General features: G+C 44.7%; 1 protein-coding gene across 1 annotated transcript in view; it reads right to left on the minus strand.

The window, feature by feature from the left end:
• CLDN10 (claudin 10) overlaps window positions 1-14298 on the minus strand; it is a 61245-nt gene that overhangs the window by 356 nt on the left and 46591 nt on the right. The gene's annotated exons all lie outside the window — the stretch shown is intronic.

A 14298-nucleotide genomic window follows, 5' to 3' on the forward strand; every position in this document is an offset into this window, starting at 1 on the left:
TTTTAGGTAAAGTAATATTGAACTCTTAATTTGACACCCAGGACATAGGGGCATAGTGAAAGTTAAAGGAATAATCTCATGTTGTGTTTTGAGTGCACTGCTTCCTTGTGGCTGTCCCCCTGAAGATTGGCAGTTCATACCAGCTTTGTTGCATGCACCACTTGTCCAGACTGGATTAAAGAACCTGCTAGCGGTATACGCTCCTTACTTAGGTAACCGATCCCTCTGAGACTTCGGGGTGGCCGGTTTCTCAGGCAACATGTTATACACTATACAATTACAGCACCAATCATAGCAGTGAAAAGGGATGTAGGTGATCACAGCGCCACCTCTGTTTATTAACCCTTTTTGTGCTGATTGGCTGCTCAATAGTTACTGACCAATCTGCACCCAAAATATTAATTTAAAATAACGATCGCCCATCTGCATGCTATTTTTCCCTCAGATCTGGCATGCAGAGCGGTTGTGTAGACTCTCTGTGTACCTGTGAGAGAGATAATTCATTCGTGGCCAGTGCGATCCTCCTGCAATCTGATTTCTATGCTGTCTGCTGTGTGACTGATCTGTGATCACAGCAGTTCCCAATTCCTGTTCCAGCTGCCCTCAATCTCCCCAACCCCCACTTTCGTTTTTGTGGCTTACTGTTTTTTGGCATCTTTTACATGTGCGACCACTCTCCCATTGCATTTTACACTGGGCAACCAAGTTCAATTTTTGACGCACTTTTTTTTTTTTCAATACGTGTGCAGTTCCTGAGGTTGCAGTGCACTGATCAGAGTCTGTGCCAAGGGACTACTTCTTTATCTATAAGTAGAGTAGCAAAAATTGCAGTGTGATGGATGTCCGATTTTCTTGTAGAAGAAAAAAAATTGTAGTTAATACCGAGTTGCTTTATAGGTAGAGAGGTAGGGCATTAGGGGAACAGACATCACAATGTTAGTGATGTCCTTTTTTATTTTGCAGAAAAAAATAATAGTACCATTTATCTTCATAGGTAGAGCACTAGTGTAGTGAACGTCACTGTAAAACATTTTTATACCCTTTTTTTTTTCGAGAAAAAAACAAAAAATAGGGACCTTAAAACTTAACATTTAATGTAACCATTAAAATGACAAGACACAATAAATAAATCGGACACCTACCCAATAGTGCATAAATAAGCCAAACTGAGCTGATTATGGGTCACGAGACTACCAGTAACACTAGCAATAATATTTCAAGTTAGACATGCACAACCTAATATATAGATCAGTACCACTGATGATCTTGTGAACTATGTCTAAATAAATAGGGGGTACATATAGACAAAAACAATCTCACCAATCTGGTAGATGATATAGTTTCCAAGTTGAAAAATGAACCCTCCTATGAAACAATGGACAGGAATCCATGAAGGCAATTCTTATGTCAATACAAATATTCAATATGCCATTCCTAAACAGGACCGCCTCCCAGTATTGACATAAGAACTGCCTTCATGATAGATCATCTATATCAGCTGCCTGGACAACACCTTTAAGTGAACATGAAATTTGATGTAGAATCAGAATCTTTTTACTGTTCAAGCTCATGCAGCCTAGTACATCACAAAGTGAACAATGGATAAGGGTGGTTTCACACTTGCGTTTTTGTCTGCAGCATTTTTTTTTTTTTTTCAAAAAAACGCATGCGTTTTTTTTCCCTATCTTTAGCATTGAAAACGCATGCGTTTTTTTGTGTACGCGTTTGGTCGCGTTTTTTGACGCATGCGTTTTTTTACTGCATGCGTTCATTTTCTGAACTGCTACTTGTAGTATTTTTAGAAGCGTTTTTTGGACCAAAAAAAACGCATGCGTTTTCATGCGTTTTTTTTGGGTCAAAAAATACATTGGAGTCAATGGGGACGCATGCGTTTTTTGGTGCATGCGTTTTTTGCGGTAAAAAACGCATGCGTTTTTTTATTAAAAAACCAGAAAACACACTGATATGCCACCCCCCAACATAAAGGTGATAAAGGGAACCTAACCCTACCCCTAACCCTAAGGGATCCTAACCCTACCCCTAACCCTAAGGGATTCTAACCCTACCCCTAACCCTAAGGGATCCTAACCCTAACCCTAATCCCTTTATGGTTAGGGTTAGGATCCCTTAGGGTTAGGGTTAGGATCCCTTAGGGGTAGGGTTAGGGTTAGGATCCCTTAGGGTTAAGATCCCTAACTGTTTCTGTTTAAAGTGGGTTTTTTACTTTATTTCGATGATTGGCAGCTGTCACACATTTCTCAGCATGCATTTAAAAAACGCAAACGCATGTAAAAACGCATGTAAACGCGTCAAAACGCCGCGTTTTTTTCACCACATGCAAAAACGCATGCGTCAAAAAAACGCAGCGTTTACACGCGTTTACATGCGTTTTTTCACCATGCGTTTTTTTGCGTTTTTTACCGCAAAAACGCACCCCAAAAAACGCCAATGTGACAAGTGGAAGAAAACAATACAAATGATATGGCCAGTCCTGTCCTCATAGTCAGAATAATTTTTATTCAGATCACTAGAACGTTCTAGTTGATTATTATAATTTACATAAGACTCTTTTGGCCTCTGTCTGCGGAATCATGCCATAGACACGTTTAGCACATATACCTGTGAGCTTTTCCTGGCATACTCACCAAATGTTCCCGAATGTGATTGGAACAAACCCTTACTAGAACCTTTTTACATAATTTGAATTTGTGCTTCTCTTCCTTTCCTTTCAGATTACAATTTAACGTCTTTTTCAGACAGTTTTTCAAAAGAAAGACGCTTCTGGAGATGTCAGAGGTTTTTTACCTAAAGCGTCTTTTTGTAATTTCCTGAGTTTTATGATTGACTGAATATTTTTTAGCCTTTTTACATCGTCTTTGGGAAGTCTGTGTGAATAAAGGCATGAATAAGGGCAGACAAAGGACTGGGTCCCGAACTCTTGACACATTTTTAAAGTTAATGTCCTGCTCAAAGAGGAGAGGCTATGCCCTAACTTGCACAAAATGCAAAACTCCAAGAAAAAATACACACATTGAGCTGGAGTTTGTTAGTATACATGCAACATATAAATGAATGTTCACATTAGCGATTAAACAGACAAAACCTACAAGAAACAAAATGAGCATAAACCCTGATGTAACTAAGTAAAAAGCAAAAGTGATTTTAAATAACATAGGGTTCCTAGTGACAATGTTTTTGATTAAAAAAAAGTATAAAAGCCATCCCACCAGCGATAAGGTGGCTCTATTCGGGATGGTTACTCCAGCTCAATTTGTGTGTTTTTTCTTGGATTTTTGCATTTTGTGCAAGCTAGGACATGGCCTCCACTTCTTGAGCTTGACATTACATTTAAAAAGCTTCCCAAGGCTGGCGTCCAGAGTTTGGGACTCAGTCCTTTCTCTGCCCTTATTCACAGAAGTCACTTCTGACACATGGTAAGGTTTTAGTATTAGACAGTGTAGGAATGTCCCAAATACGGTTACTTTGCCGCTGTTGCAATGGCTTTTATGTTTTGCTTTATCAAAAATAGAATTAGACGGGGCGTGGCCTGACCGCTAATGGAGCAGGTCGCATAGCGCGGGAGCTCCGCTGCCAGGAAGAATTAAGCAGCCCACAGCGACATACTCACGGCCCTTCCGGTCCTGCTGCTACCCCACACCAGTCTCTCACCCGGCGGTGAGTACATGGGGAAAACCAAAGCTCATTCCCAGGACCCCACTAGGCGCATTGTGGATTTCTTTGCGGCCTCTCCCCAGCCGCGCCAGAAATCCAAGATGGCGCCGCTGTCTCCCAGGCTCTCCCGCTCAGCGCGCCGAGGCTCTCAATCATCCTCCTCGAGCGCGGCTGCAACAGACCCCACCGACGCTCCGATCACAGCGTCCCTGATGGACATGCTGGGGGACCTCCGCACTTCCTTACAGGAAGATATGCGCACCATGCTGGCAGATCTTAAAGGGGAGGTGGAGGAGCTGGGAGGCCGCACAGATCACGAGCAGAAGATGACAGAACTTGTGGCCTCGCATAATGAGCTTTGGGATACTCATGAGGAATTATCCTCCCTTGCCACTAAGATGCTCTATAAGACTGGACTTGGAGGACAGATCCAGAAGAAACAATGTTAAGCTCAGAGACATTGAAGAAGCCGTGAACTCAGAGGATCTTAGATCCTTTTTACAAGATTTCATACTTGCTGTCCTTCCCAATGCGACTAAAGAGGGCATTATCATTGACCGTATCCACCGGATCCCCAAACCACCTGTTCCTAGAGATGTGCTGGCACGTATACATTTCTTTACCATTTCTGCAGGCACTAAGGTGCAAACCAGCACTTCCTGAACGCTTTGCTAATATTTCTGTCTTCCCTGATTTGTCGTGTGGAACTCTAGCTCAACGCAGAGACTTTTTGCCCTATTCCACAATTCTGAGAGAAAAAGGCATCCTATATCGCTGGGGCTTTCCTACCAAGCTCTGCATCCGCAAAGATGGCGTAGTCACCACGTGTTCAAACCCCGCACAAGCTGCGAAAACCCTGGCCCAATGGGGGTTGAAACTCCCCGACCCTCCTCCTACATCCTCGGCTTCCCCCGGACCCGGAGGTTCTAGACCTGGAAGACGCCGGATCATCCCGGACTGGAAGGTGGCCTGAGTCTACAACCATATTGGTTCCTGGCTGGAACCCTTTTTTCTCTTTTTCATCTTCACGCATAACTTTTGTTTTTCTTTTTTCTCCCATTTTCCTGTTTTTTCTCTTTTTTTGTTTATTGCTTCCCGTTCTCCTTTTAGACTCTTTTTCTGCTGAGCGTGGCCCCTCTGCTAGGGCCCTCCTCAGCGCATTGCCCCACAGGTGAATTGTTTGCTGATTTTCACCTTTGGATTCAGGTATCGCCTGAATGGACTTCCATGTTAATGTTTTTCTGATGTTTGCCCTGTTATCCCTTCGCTTCTCTCTCCCCTTCCCTTCTCTCTCCCCTTCCCCCCACCATTTTACTTGCTGGTAAACTTTGTTGGTCCGCTTTGTTGTTATAAGATACTACATCTCTCCAGAGTACATAGCCTAATTTGCAACCCTCTCGATATTGATGAGTATCTCACTTCATTCTATTAATGTCAATGGCCTCAATTCACCTGGGAAGAGGTCACTAGTTTGGCGTCAACTCTCTAAGACTCACCATGATATCATATGCATTCAAGAAACCCACCTGCTAGAGCGTGATAATTTCAGAATGCATTCAGGCCTATTCCCACACCAATTCTTCGCTAACGGTCATTCCAAAAAAGCTGGAGTTGCCATCTTTTTCAACAAAGCGAACTCTTTTCAATTGATTGAATCTGTGGCTGACCCCATGGGAAGATTCCTTATAATACTATGCTTAATTAACAATTCCCCTTATACTATTGCCTCCGTTTATTCCCCAAATTCTGGTCAAACCAAATTTTTAACTACCTTTTTCCAGGCACTGATCAGTTTCCAGTATGGCTATAAACTGATCGCAGGTGACTTTAACATTCCCGTATCTAAAAGTCTGGATTGCTCGACTTCCTCATTGTCCAGGGGTGAGCCGGCCCAACTTATTAACACTTTTAACTTGCATGATGTCTGGAGATACTTCCACTGCAATGAACGTGATTATACATTCTGGTCATCCAGACATAGTTCTTATAGCAGAATTGATTACATACTAGTAGATGATGTGGCCCTCCCCCATTGCATCTCCGCAGAATTAGGCAATATCACCTGGTCTGACCACGCGCCCGTCTCGATCTCCCTAAGTGACCCCTTGGCAATTAGACCTCCCTCTCAATGGCGACTTAATGAGCTTCTCCTAAATAACCAATCAAATTCTCAACTAATAGAGACCTCCCTAAAGGAATTTTTCTCTTTAAATGACTCTGCAGAAACACGCGATGACTCTCTGGTTTGCTCACAAGGCGGTGATTCGTGGTCACTTTATCAAGATGGCTGCTCTTGCTAAACGGAGATATAACATGAGCCTCCGTTCGGCCCTGAGTAGGTTAGCCCATCTTGAAGCCCAACATAAACTACTCCCATCTCCGCAATTGCTCTCAGACCTTTCTACCGCTCGTCTTCACCTCTGTCAGTTGCTCCTTTGTAAAACAGAACATGCACTCAGGAAATCCAAAGCTAAATTTTACTCAATGGGTGATCGGGCGGGCGCGTTACTAGCCAGGCGTGTCAAAAAGAAAGAGATTCAGTCTAAGATCTAATACATATTGAGACCAGATGGCTCCCGCATTTACAACCCTATCCATATAGCAGAAGAATTCGCGTCATATTACTCCTCTCTGTATAACCTTAATTCAGATACCAGTACACCTCAACCTTACCATGCCTCCATAGCCGCCTTTCTAGACAAGGCGGATCTTCCCTCAGTCACTTCAGAGCAGTTATCCTTTCTTAATGCCCCGATTGGGATCCCTGAAATAGCTCAAATTATTAGAGAAGCTAAAAAACAATCTGCCCCGGGTCCGGATGGTTTTTCCTTTTCTTATTACTCTCAATTCCTCCCCATTACTGGCTCTCTGTGGGGGATATTAAAAGTGAAGGCCTAGAAGCTTCTATCGCAACCCTCCCCAAGCCGGGGAAGCCTATGACCTCCCCGGGGAACTTCCATCCTATAGCTCTTCTAAATTGCGATGTTAAAATTTACGCCAAGATCTGGGCAAATAGGCTGATGACGATCCCCAGGTTGGGTTTGTCCCGGGAAGACAGACTAGAGACGGCACGAGGCGTTTGATTGATCTGCTGGATGTGGTGGAGAGGTGGAGCCTTCCCAGCGTGTTTTTGTCTCTCGACACGGAAAAAGCGTTCGACAGAGTGCACTGGGGGTATATTGACCTTACCCTTCAAAAATTCGGTTTGTCTGGCCAAATTACTAAAGCTATTATGGCCCTTTATTCTAATCCTTGTGCCTCTGTCCGCTCGGCCGGTTTCAAATCCAGGATTTTTCCTATTTCTAATGGCACTCGCCAGGGCTGCCCTCTCTCCCCCATCATCTTCGCTCTCATCATGGAGCCCCTTGCGGCTGTGGTTAGACAGTGCCCTGATGTGCGGGGGATAAGGGTGGCAGATCTCGAGCATAAAATCGGCCTATATGCAGATGATGTGGTCCTGACCTGCTCTGCTCCCCTTGACTCTCTTAATGCAATCTCCAATATTCTTAACCAATTCGCTGAGGCCTCATACTATAAACTAAACTTATCCAAATCCACAATCTTCTCTCTGTTCCTCCCACATTCTCTCCAACGGCATATCCAATCTAAATTCCCCTTTATTTGGTCTCCCCTCGGATTTACTTATTTAGGTATCCAAATAACACACCAATAACATTGTTCAGGTTAGCTGCGACGCAACCCTCTCTGGAACCAAAAAAGATATAGACCAATTCTCTAACTCTCATCTGTCCTGGATGGCTAGATTTCAAACCTGTAAGATGCTAATTCTCCCTAAGCTCATTTATCTCTTTAGGTGCCTCCCGCTCAGTGTCCCATCTAAATACATTTCAGCATTTCAGTCATTGATTGATCGTTTTATCTGGAATGGCAAACACCATAGAATTAAAAGCTCAGTAATGTCACTTCCATATCTGCGGGGGGGTCTCGGAGCCCCTAAAATCCAATCATATCATAAAGCCGCTCTTCTAGAACCCCTCAAAATTTGGTGGGAGGGAGGTTCTACGCTCATGTGGTTTAGCATCGAATCAAGCTTCGCCCCTGGACGGTCCCTTAAAACACTGCTGGAGCTTTGTTTGCTCCGTGCTGTCCCACGTGGCTCTTTTCTTAGGTAAATATATTCCACTATTAAAATTTGGTCAGAATTATGCCCTACCCACTTCTCATTTCTATATCATTATCTTTCCATCCATGCCCTGGAGTCTGCTGTTGATGGTTTGTCTCTCTCTGCCTGGGGGGGATGTGGGATTCTCTGGGTACGTGATCTATATAACTCCGATGGCCTGATCCCATTCCCGGATCTAGCTGCCCGTTTCTCTCTACCTAGTGGGTGCCTTTTCCAATATTTTCAATTACGCAGCCTTCTGAAACGCTGCAATTTGTTCCGGGGGCCCACTTCTTCCCCAGGAGATGAGACTCCAATTCAAAAGTTCTTCAGACCAAACACCCTGATTCCCCATGGCATCTCAATTATATACAAGGCTCTTCTATTACATGATATAGCAGACAAACTTCCCTTTATGTCCTCCTGGGAAGTAGCTCTTTCATTTAGGGCACACCTGGACGACTGGTATTTCGCTATGATACACCCGTCCACATTTTCTTCTTGTATCGGCCACCTAGAACAAATTTAAAAAATTCACCTCCAATGGTATCTTACCCCTATCAAATTGGCCAAATTTCACCTCTCTTCCTCCCCTCAGTGCTGGAAGGGCTGTAGTTTCAATGGTTCACTACCTCATGTCTGGTGGGATTGCCCATGCCTTCAACAGTTCTGGCGCCAGGTTGAGTCCATCTTGGTAGAGGTTACCCATCTCCCTCTCGATTTAATTGGTCCCCTAGCCGTTCTGGGAATATCACTTCTGAACCTCCCTAGCCCCCTCCAACCCATAGTCTCTAATATCCTTATTGCAGCAAGACTCTGTATTACAAAATATTGGAAATCCCCTGTAGTTCCCTCTAGAGATGAGCTAATTTCGAGAGTCAACTTGCACCTAAGCTACGAATTGATCACAGCGGATTCTCTCTCTAAAAAAAACAGGGTTTTCACTTGGTGGGACCCTTGGATCACATCCTCCTTTGTGTCACTGCCAGACTCTCTTCTTCCTGCCCCTTCTAATTAGGCGAGTAGCCTTATGTCTAATACTGTTTTACATAGAAGGAAAAAACTCCGGCACACTACGGCCACACCACCCTGAACACGCCTGATCTCGTCTGATCTCGGAAGCTAAGCAGGGTCGTGGGTTTCCCTACCCGGCTCCCTATATTGCAAAAGGACATCTTAATCTCTTGAAAAAGGCTTGTCTAGCCGAAACGTTGAGGAAGATATTACATTTGTCCACGCAAAGTATATATAAACGTCTCTTTTTCTGGAAACCCGATGGTGTGTTGTGCATTGCTGAAAACTGCTGATAAATAAATTACAAGCAAATTTCTTTGGACTTTGTAGTGTGCCGGAGTTTTTTCCTTCTATATATTTTGTTTTCTCCTGAGCACCTCCTGTTCTAGTGAGCATCTTCGTGATCGTGATATTAATACTGTTTTACAACACTGTACTCATGTATGTCTCTGGAATTATTGTGTTTATAGTCCTTTGGTAATCTGTTAATGGTGGTATCCTCCCCTGATTCCCTTTTCCCCGATTTCCACTTTGTTGTTATTGCAAACCCTTTACTCAATAAAAATTTGATTGGTTACAAAAAAAAATAAAATTAGACTTACCGGTAATTCGGTTTCTAGAAACATTCCATGACAGCATAGGAGGTTGTCTCCACGCCCTAATGGGGGACAGGAAGCACAAAGACGTTAAAAGCCCCCCCTCCGCCTACTTGCCAGTGACTTATAACGGACACCATAGCACCGGTTACCTTTAAGATCCCCGGAATAATCCAAGGAACATAGGGAGGGAAATACTGCTGTCGTGGAAGGTTCCTAGAAACCAAATTACCAGTATGTTTAATTCTATTTTCTCTAGTCACCTTCTGCGACAGCATAGGAGGAATACCAACTGATTCTGCACTAGGGGGTACGATAGCCTGGAGAACTTTCCGGCCAAAGGTTAAATCCCTATTGGGCAATAAGTCCAATTTGTAGTATTTGGTAAAGGTATGAATTGATGACCATGTAGCGGTGCTGCAAATCTGCTCAGTAGAAGCACCAGCTCTCTCGGCTCAGGAGGTTGAGGCAGATCTTGTAGAATAGCCCCTGACACCACTTGGGGGAGTCATGTTTTGGGCTAAATATGATTGAGAGATAGCCCTCTTGATCCAGTTTGCGATGGTACGCTTCGCCACCTTCCTTGCCCTATTCTGCCCTGATAGATGAATAAATAGATTTTGATCAATTCTCAATTATTTGGTTTGTTCCGGGTAGTATAAAATTGTACGTCGAACATCCAGTGTATGGAATTCTTGCTCCCTTGTATTTTTCTGATTTTGACAAAAGGAGGGAAGCACAATATCCTGAGAAAGGCAGAAGTCAGACACGACCTTGGGCACTAAGCAGTCGTCTTTGATTATTAAATAGGGTTCTAATGCGGATAGAGCCTGTAGTACCCCTATGCACCTTGCCATGGTAATAGCTACTAGAAAAGCTGCTTTAAAAGACAGAAGTTGAGGGGTACAGTAGGACAAGGGTTCGAATGGTGGTTGTGTAAGATCCCAGAGGACTACATATAGATCCCATGAGAGGATGACAGGCTGTTGCCTAGGAAACCGTCTAAGGGCCCACACCATAAATCTTTTAATCCAACAGTGGTTGGATAAGTTCTGGTCAGACACTGAACTTAGGGCAGAAACATGAACTTTTAAGGTACTAGGCTTAAGGCTCAGCTCTTACCCACTCTGTAAGAAGTCCAGAATTTGTCAAATGTTGGGGTGAACGCGGTCTGGCGTGTTAGGAGTGCACCAGGAAGGGAATTTCTTCCATACTTTGTTATATATTGCATTGGTGACTAGCTTGCTGGACATCTGAAAGGTGGCAATTACTTTGTCCGATAGCCCCGTGCACATGCAAGACCTGGGCTTCAGTAGCCAAGTAACTAACTTCAACTTCTGGGGATCTGGGTGATACAAAGGTCCCTGAGAGAGAAGATCTGTGTCTAGAGGTAAGTTCATTGGACCGTCCTCCTGAAGATCGATCACCAGGTTGAACCAGCTCCTTTTGGGCCACATTGGAGCCACCAGGATGGTTGGTGTTATGACCTGGTGGTGAGGACAATAATGGACCTGGTGGTTAAGAACACACGGAATGACCTGATAGTTACTAATAATACAGGACAAGCTCTGAGACGTGGGAACTCTGCTGACCGCAATCCCTAATCCTATCACACACACTAGAAATAGCCGTGGATTGCTCCTAACGCTCCCTATGCAACTTGTCACAGCCTAAGGAACTAGCTAGCCCTAAAGATAGAAAAATAAAGCCTACCTTGCCTCAGAGAAATTCCCCAAAGGAACAAGCAGCCCCCCACATATAATGACTGTGAGTTAAGATGAAAATTACAAACACAGAGATGAAATAGATTTAGCAAAATGAGGCCCGACTTACTGAACAGACAGAGGATAGGAAAGGTAACTTTGCGGTCAGCACAAAAAACTACAAAAAGACCACGCAGAGGGCGCAAAAAGACCCTCCGCACCGACTCACGGTGCGGAGGCGCCCCCTCTGCGTCCCAGAGCTTCCAGCAAACAAGACAAAAATCAAAATAGCAAGCTGGGCAGAAAAAATAGCAAACAGAGAAAAACAAGCAGGAACTTAGCTTCTGCTGGGAAGACAGGTCACAAGAACGATCCAGGAGCGAACTAGACCAATACTGGAACATTGACAGGTGGCATGGAGCAATGATCTAGGTGGAGTTAAATAGAGCAGCCAGCTAACGAATTAACCTCGTCACCTGTGGAAGGAACCTCAGAAGCCGCAGCCCCAATCACAACCACCAGAGGAAGCCCATGGACAGAACCAGCCGAAGTACCATTCATGACCACAGGAGGGAGCTTAACAACAGAATTCACAACAGTACCCCCCCCTTGAGGAGGGGTCACCGAACCCTCACCAGAGCCCCCAGGCCGACCAGGACGAGCCAAATGAAAGGCACGAACCAGATCAGCAGCATGAACATCAGACGCAAAGACCCAGGAATTATCTTCCTGACCATAACCCTTCCACTTGACCAGGTACTGGAGTTTCCGTCTCGAAATACGAGAATCCAAAATCTTCACCACATACTCCAACTCCCCCTCAACCAACACCGGGGCAGGAGGATCGACGGATGGAACCACAGGCGCCACGTATCTCCGCAACAACGACCTATGGAATACATTATGGATGGCAAAAGAAGCTGGAAGGGTCAAACGAAATGACACAGGATTGAGAACCTCAGAAATCTTATACGGACCAATGAAACGAGGCTTAAACTTAGGAGAGGAAACCTTCATAGGAACATAACGAGACGACAACCAAACCAAATCCCCAACACGAAGTCGGGGACCCACACAGCGCCGGCGGTTAGTGAAACGTTGAGCCTTCTCCTGGGACAATGTCAAATTGTCCACCACATGAGTCCAAATCTGCTGCAACCTATCCACCACAGTATCTACACCAGGACAGTCCGAAGACTCAACCTGCCCTGAAGAGAAACGAGGATGGAAACCAGAATTGCAGAAAAACGGCGAAACCAAAGTAGCCGAGCTGGCCCGATTATTAAGGGTGAACTCAGCCAAAGGCAAAAAGGACACCCAATCATCCTGATCAGCAGAAACAAAGCATCTCAAATATGTTTCCAAAGTCTGATTAGTACGTTCGGTTTAGCCATTTGTCTGAGGATGGAAAGCCGAGGAAAAAGACAAATCAATGCCCATCCTAGCACAAAAGGATCGCCAAAACCTCGAAACAAACTGGGAACCTCTGTCCGAAACGATGTTCTCCGGAATTCCATGTAAACAAACCACATGCTGGAAAAACAACGGCACCAAATCAGAGGAGGAAGGCAATTTAGACAAGGGTACCAAATGGACCATCTTAGAGAAGCGATCACAAACCACCCAAATTACCGACATCTTTTGAGAGACAGGGAGATCCGAAATAAAATCCATAGAAATATGAGTCCAGGGCCTCTTCGGGAGCGGCAAGGGCAAAAGCAACCCACTGGCACGAGAACAGCACAAGTCCCACAGGACTGCACAAAAGTACGCACATCCCGAGACAGAGACGGCCACCAAAAGGATCTAGCCACCAAATCTCTGGTACCAAAGATTCCAGGATGACCAGCCAACACCGAACAATGAACGTCAGAGATAACTCTACTAGTCCATTTATCAGGGACAAACAGTTTCTCCGCTGGGCAACGGTCAGGTCTATCAGCCTGAAATTTTTGCAGCAAATCAGGGGAGATGGCAGACAAAATTACCCCCTCTTTGAGAATACCCGCCGGCTCAGGAACACCCGGAGAGTCGGGCACAAACTCCTTGACAGGGCATCAGCCTTCACATTCTTAGAGCCCGGAAGGTACGAAACCACAAAATCAAAACGGGAGAAAAATAGCGACCAACGAGCCTGTCTAGGATTCAACCGTTTGGCAGACTCGAGATAAGTCAAATTCTTGTGATCCGTCAAGACCACCACGCGATGCTTGGCTCCTTCAAGCCAATGACGCCACTCCTCGAATGCCAACTTCATGGCCAACAACTCTCGATTGCCAACATCATAATTGCGCTCAGCAGGCGAAAACTTTCTAGAAAAGAAGGCACATGGTTTCATCACCGAGCCATCAGAACTTCTTTGCGACAAAACAGCTCCTGCTCCAATCTCAGAAGCATCAACCTCGACCTGAAACGGGAGCGAAACATCTGGCTGGCACAACACAGGGGCAGAAGAAAAACGACGCTTCAACTCCTGAAAAGCTTCCACAGCCGCAGAAGACCAATTGACCACATCAGCACCCTTCTTGGTCAAATCAGTCAACGGTTTAGCAACACTAGAAAAATTACTGATGAAGCGACGATAAAAATTAGCAAAGCCCAGGAACTTTTGCAGACTCTTCACAGATGTCGGCTGAGTCCAATCATAAATGGCCTGGACTTTAACAGTGTCCATCTCGATAGTAGAAGGGGAAAAAATGAAACCCAAAAATGAAACTTTCTGAACTCCAAAGAGACACTTAGACCCCTTCACAAACAAAAAATTAGCACGAAGGACCTGGAACACCATTCTGACCTGCTTCACGTGAGACTCCCAATCATCCGAGAAGACCAAAATATCATCCAAATATACAATCAGGAATTTATCCAAGTACTCTCGGAAGATGTCATGCATAAAGGACTGAAATACTGATGGAGCATTGGAAAGCCCGAATGGCATAACCAGGTACTCAAAATGGCCCTCGGGCGTATTAAATGCTGTTTTCCATTCATCGCCCTGTTTAATACGCACAAGATTATACGCACCACGAAGATCTATCTTGGTGAACCAACTAGCCCTCTTAATCCGAGCAAATAAATCAGACAGCAGCTTCAAAGGGTACTGAAATTTGACTGTGATCTTATTAAGAAGGCGGTAATCAATACAAGGTCTCAAAGAACCATCCTTCTTGGCCACAAAAAAGAACCCTGC

Source organism: Ranitomeya imitator, chromosome 3, assembly GCF_032444005.1.
Source record: "Ranitomeya imitator isolate aRanImi1 chromosome 3, aRanImi1.pri, whole genome shotgun sequence".
In the NCBI taxonomy this organism is placed as follows: domain Eukaryota; kingdom Metazoa; phylum Chordata; class Amphibia; order Anura; family Dendrobatidae; genus Ranitomeya; species Ranitomeya imitator.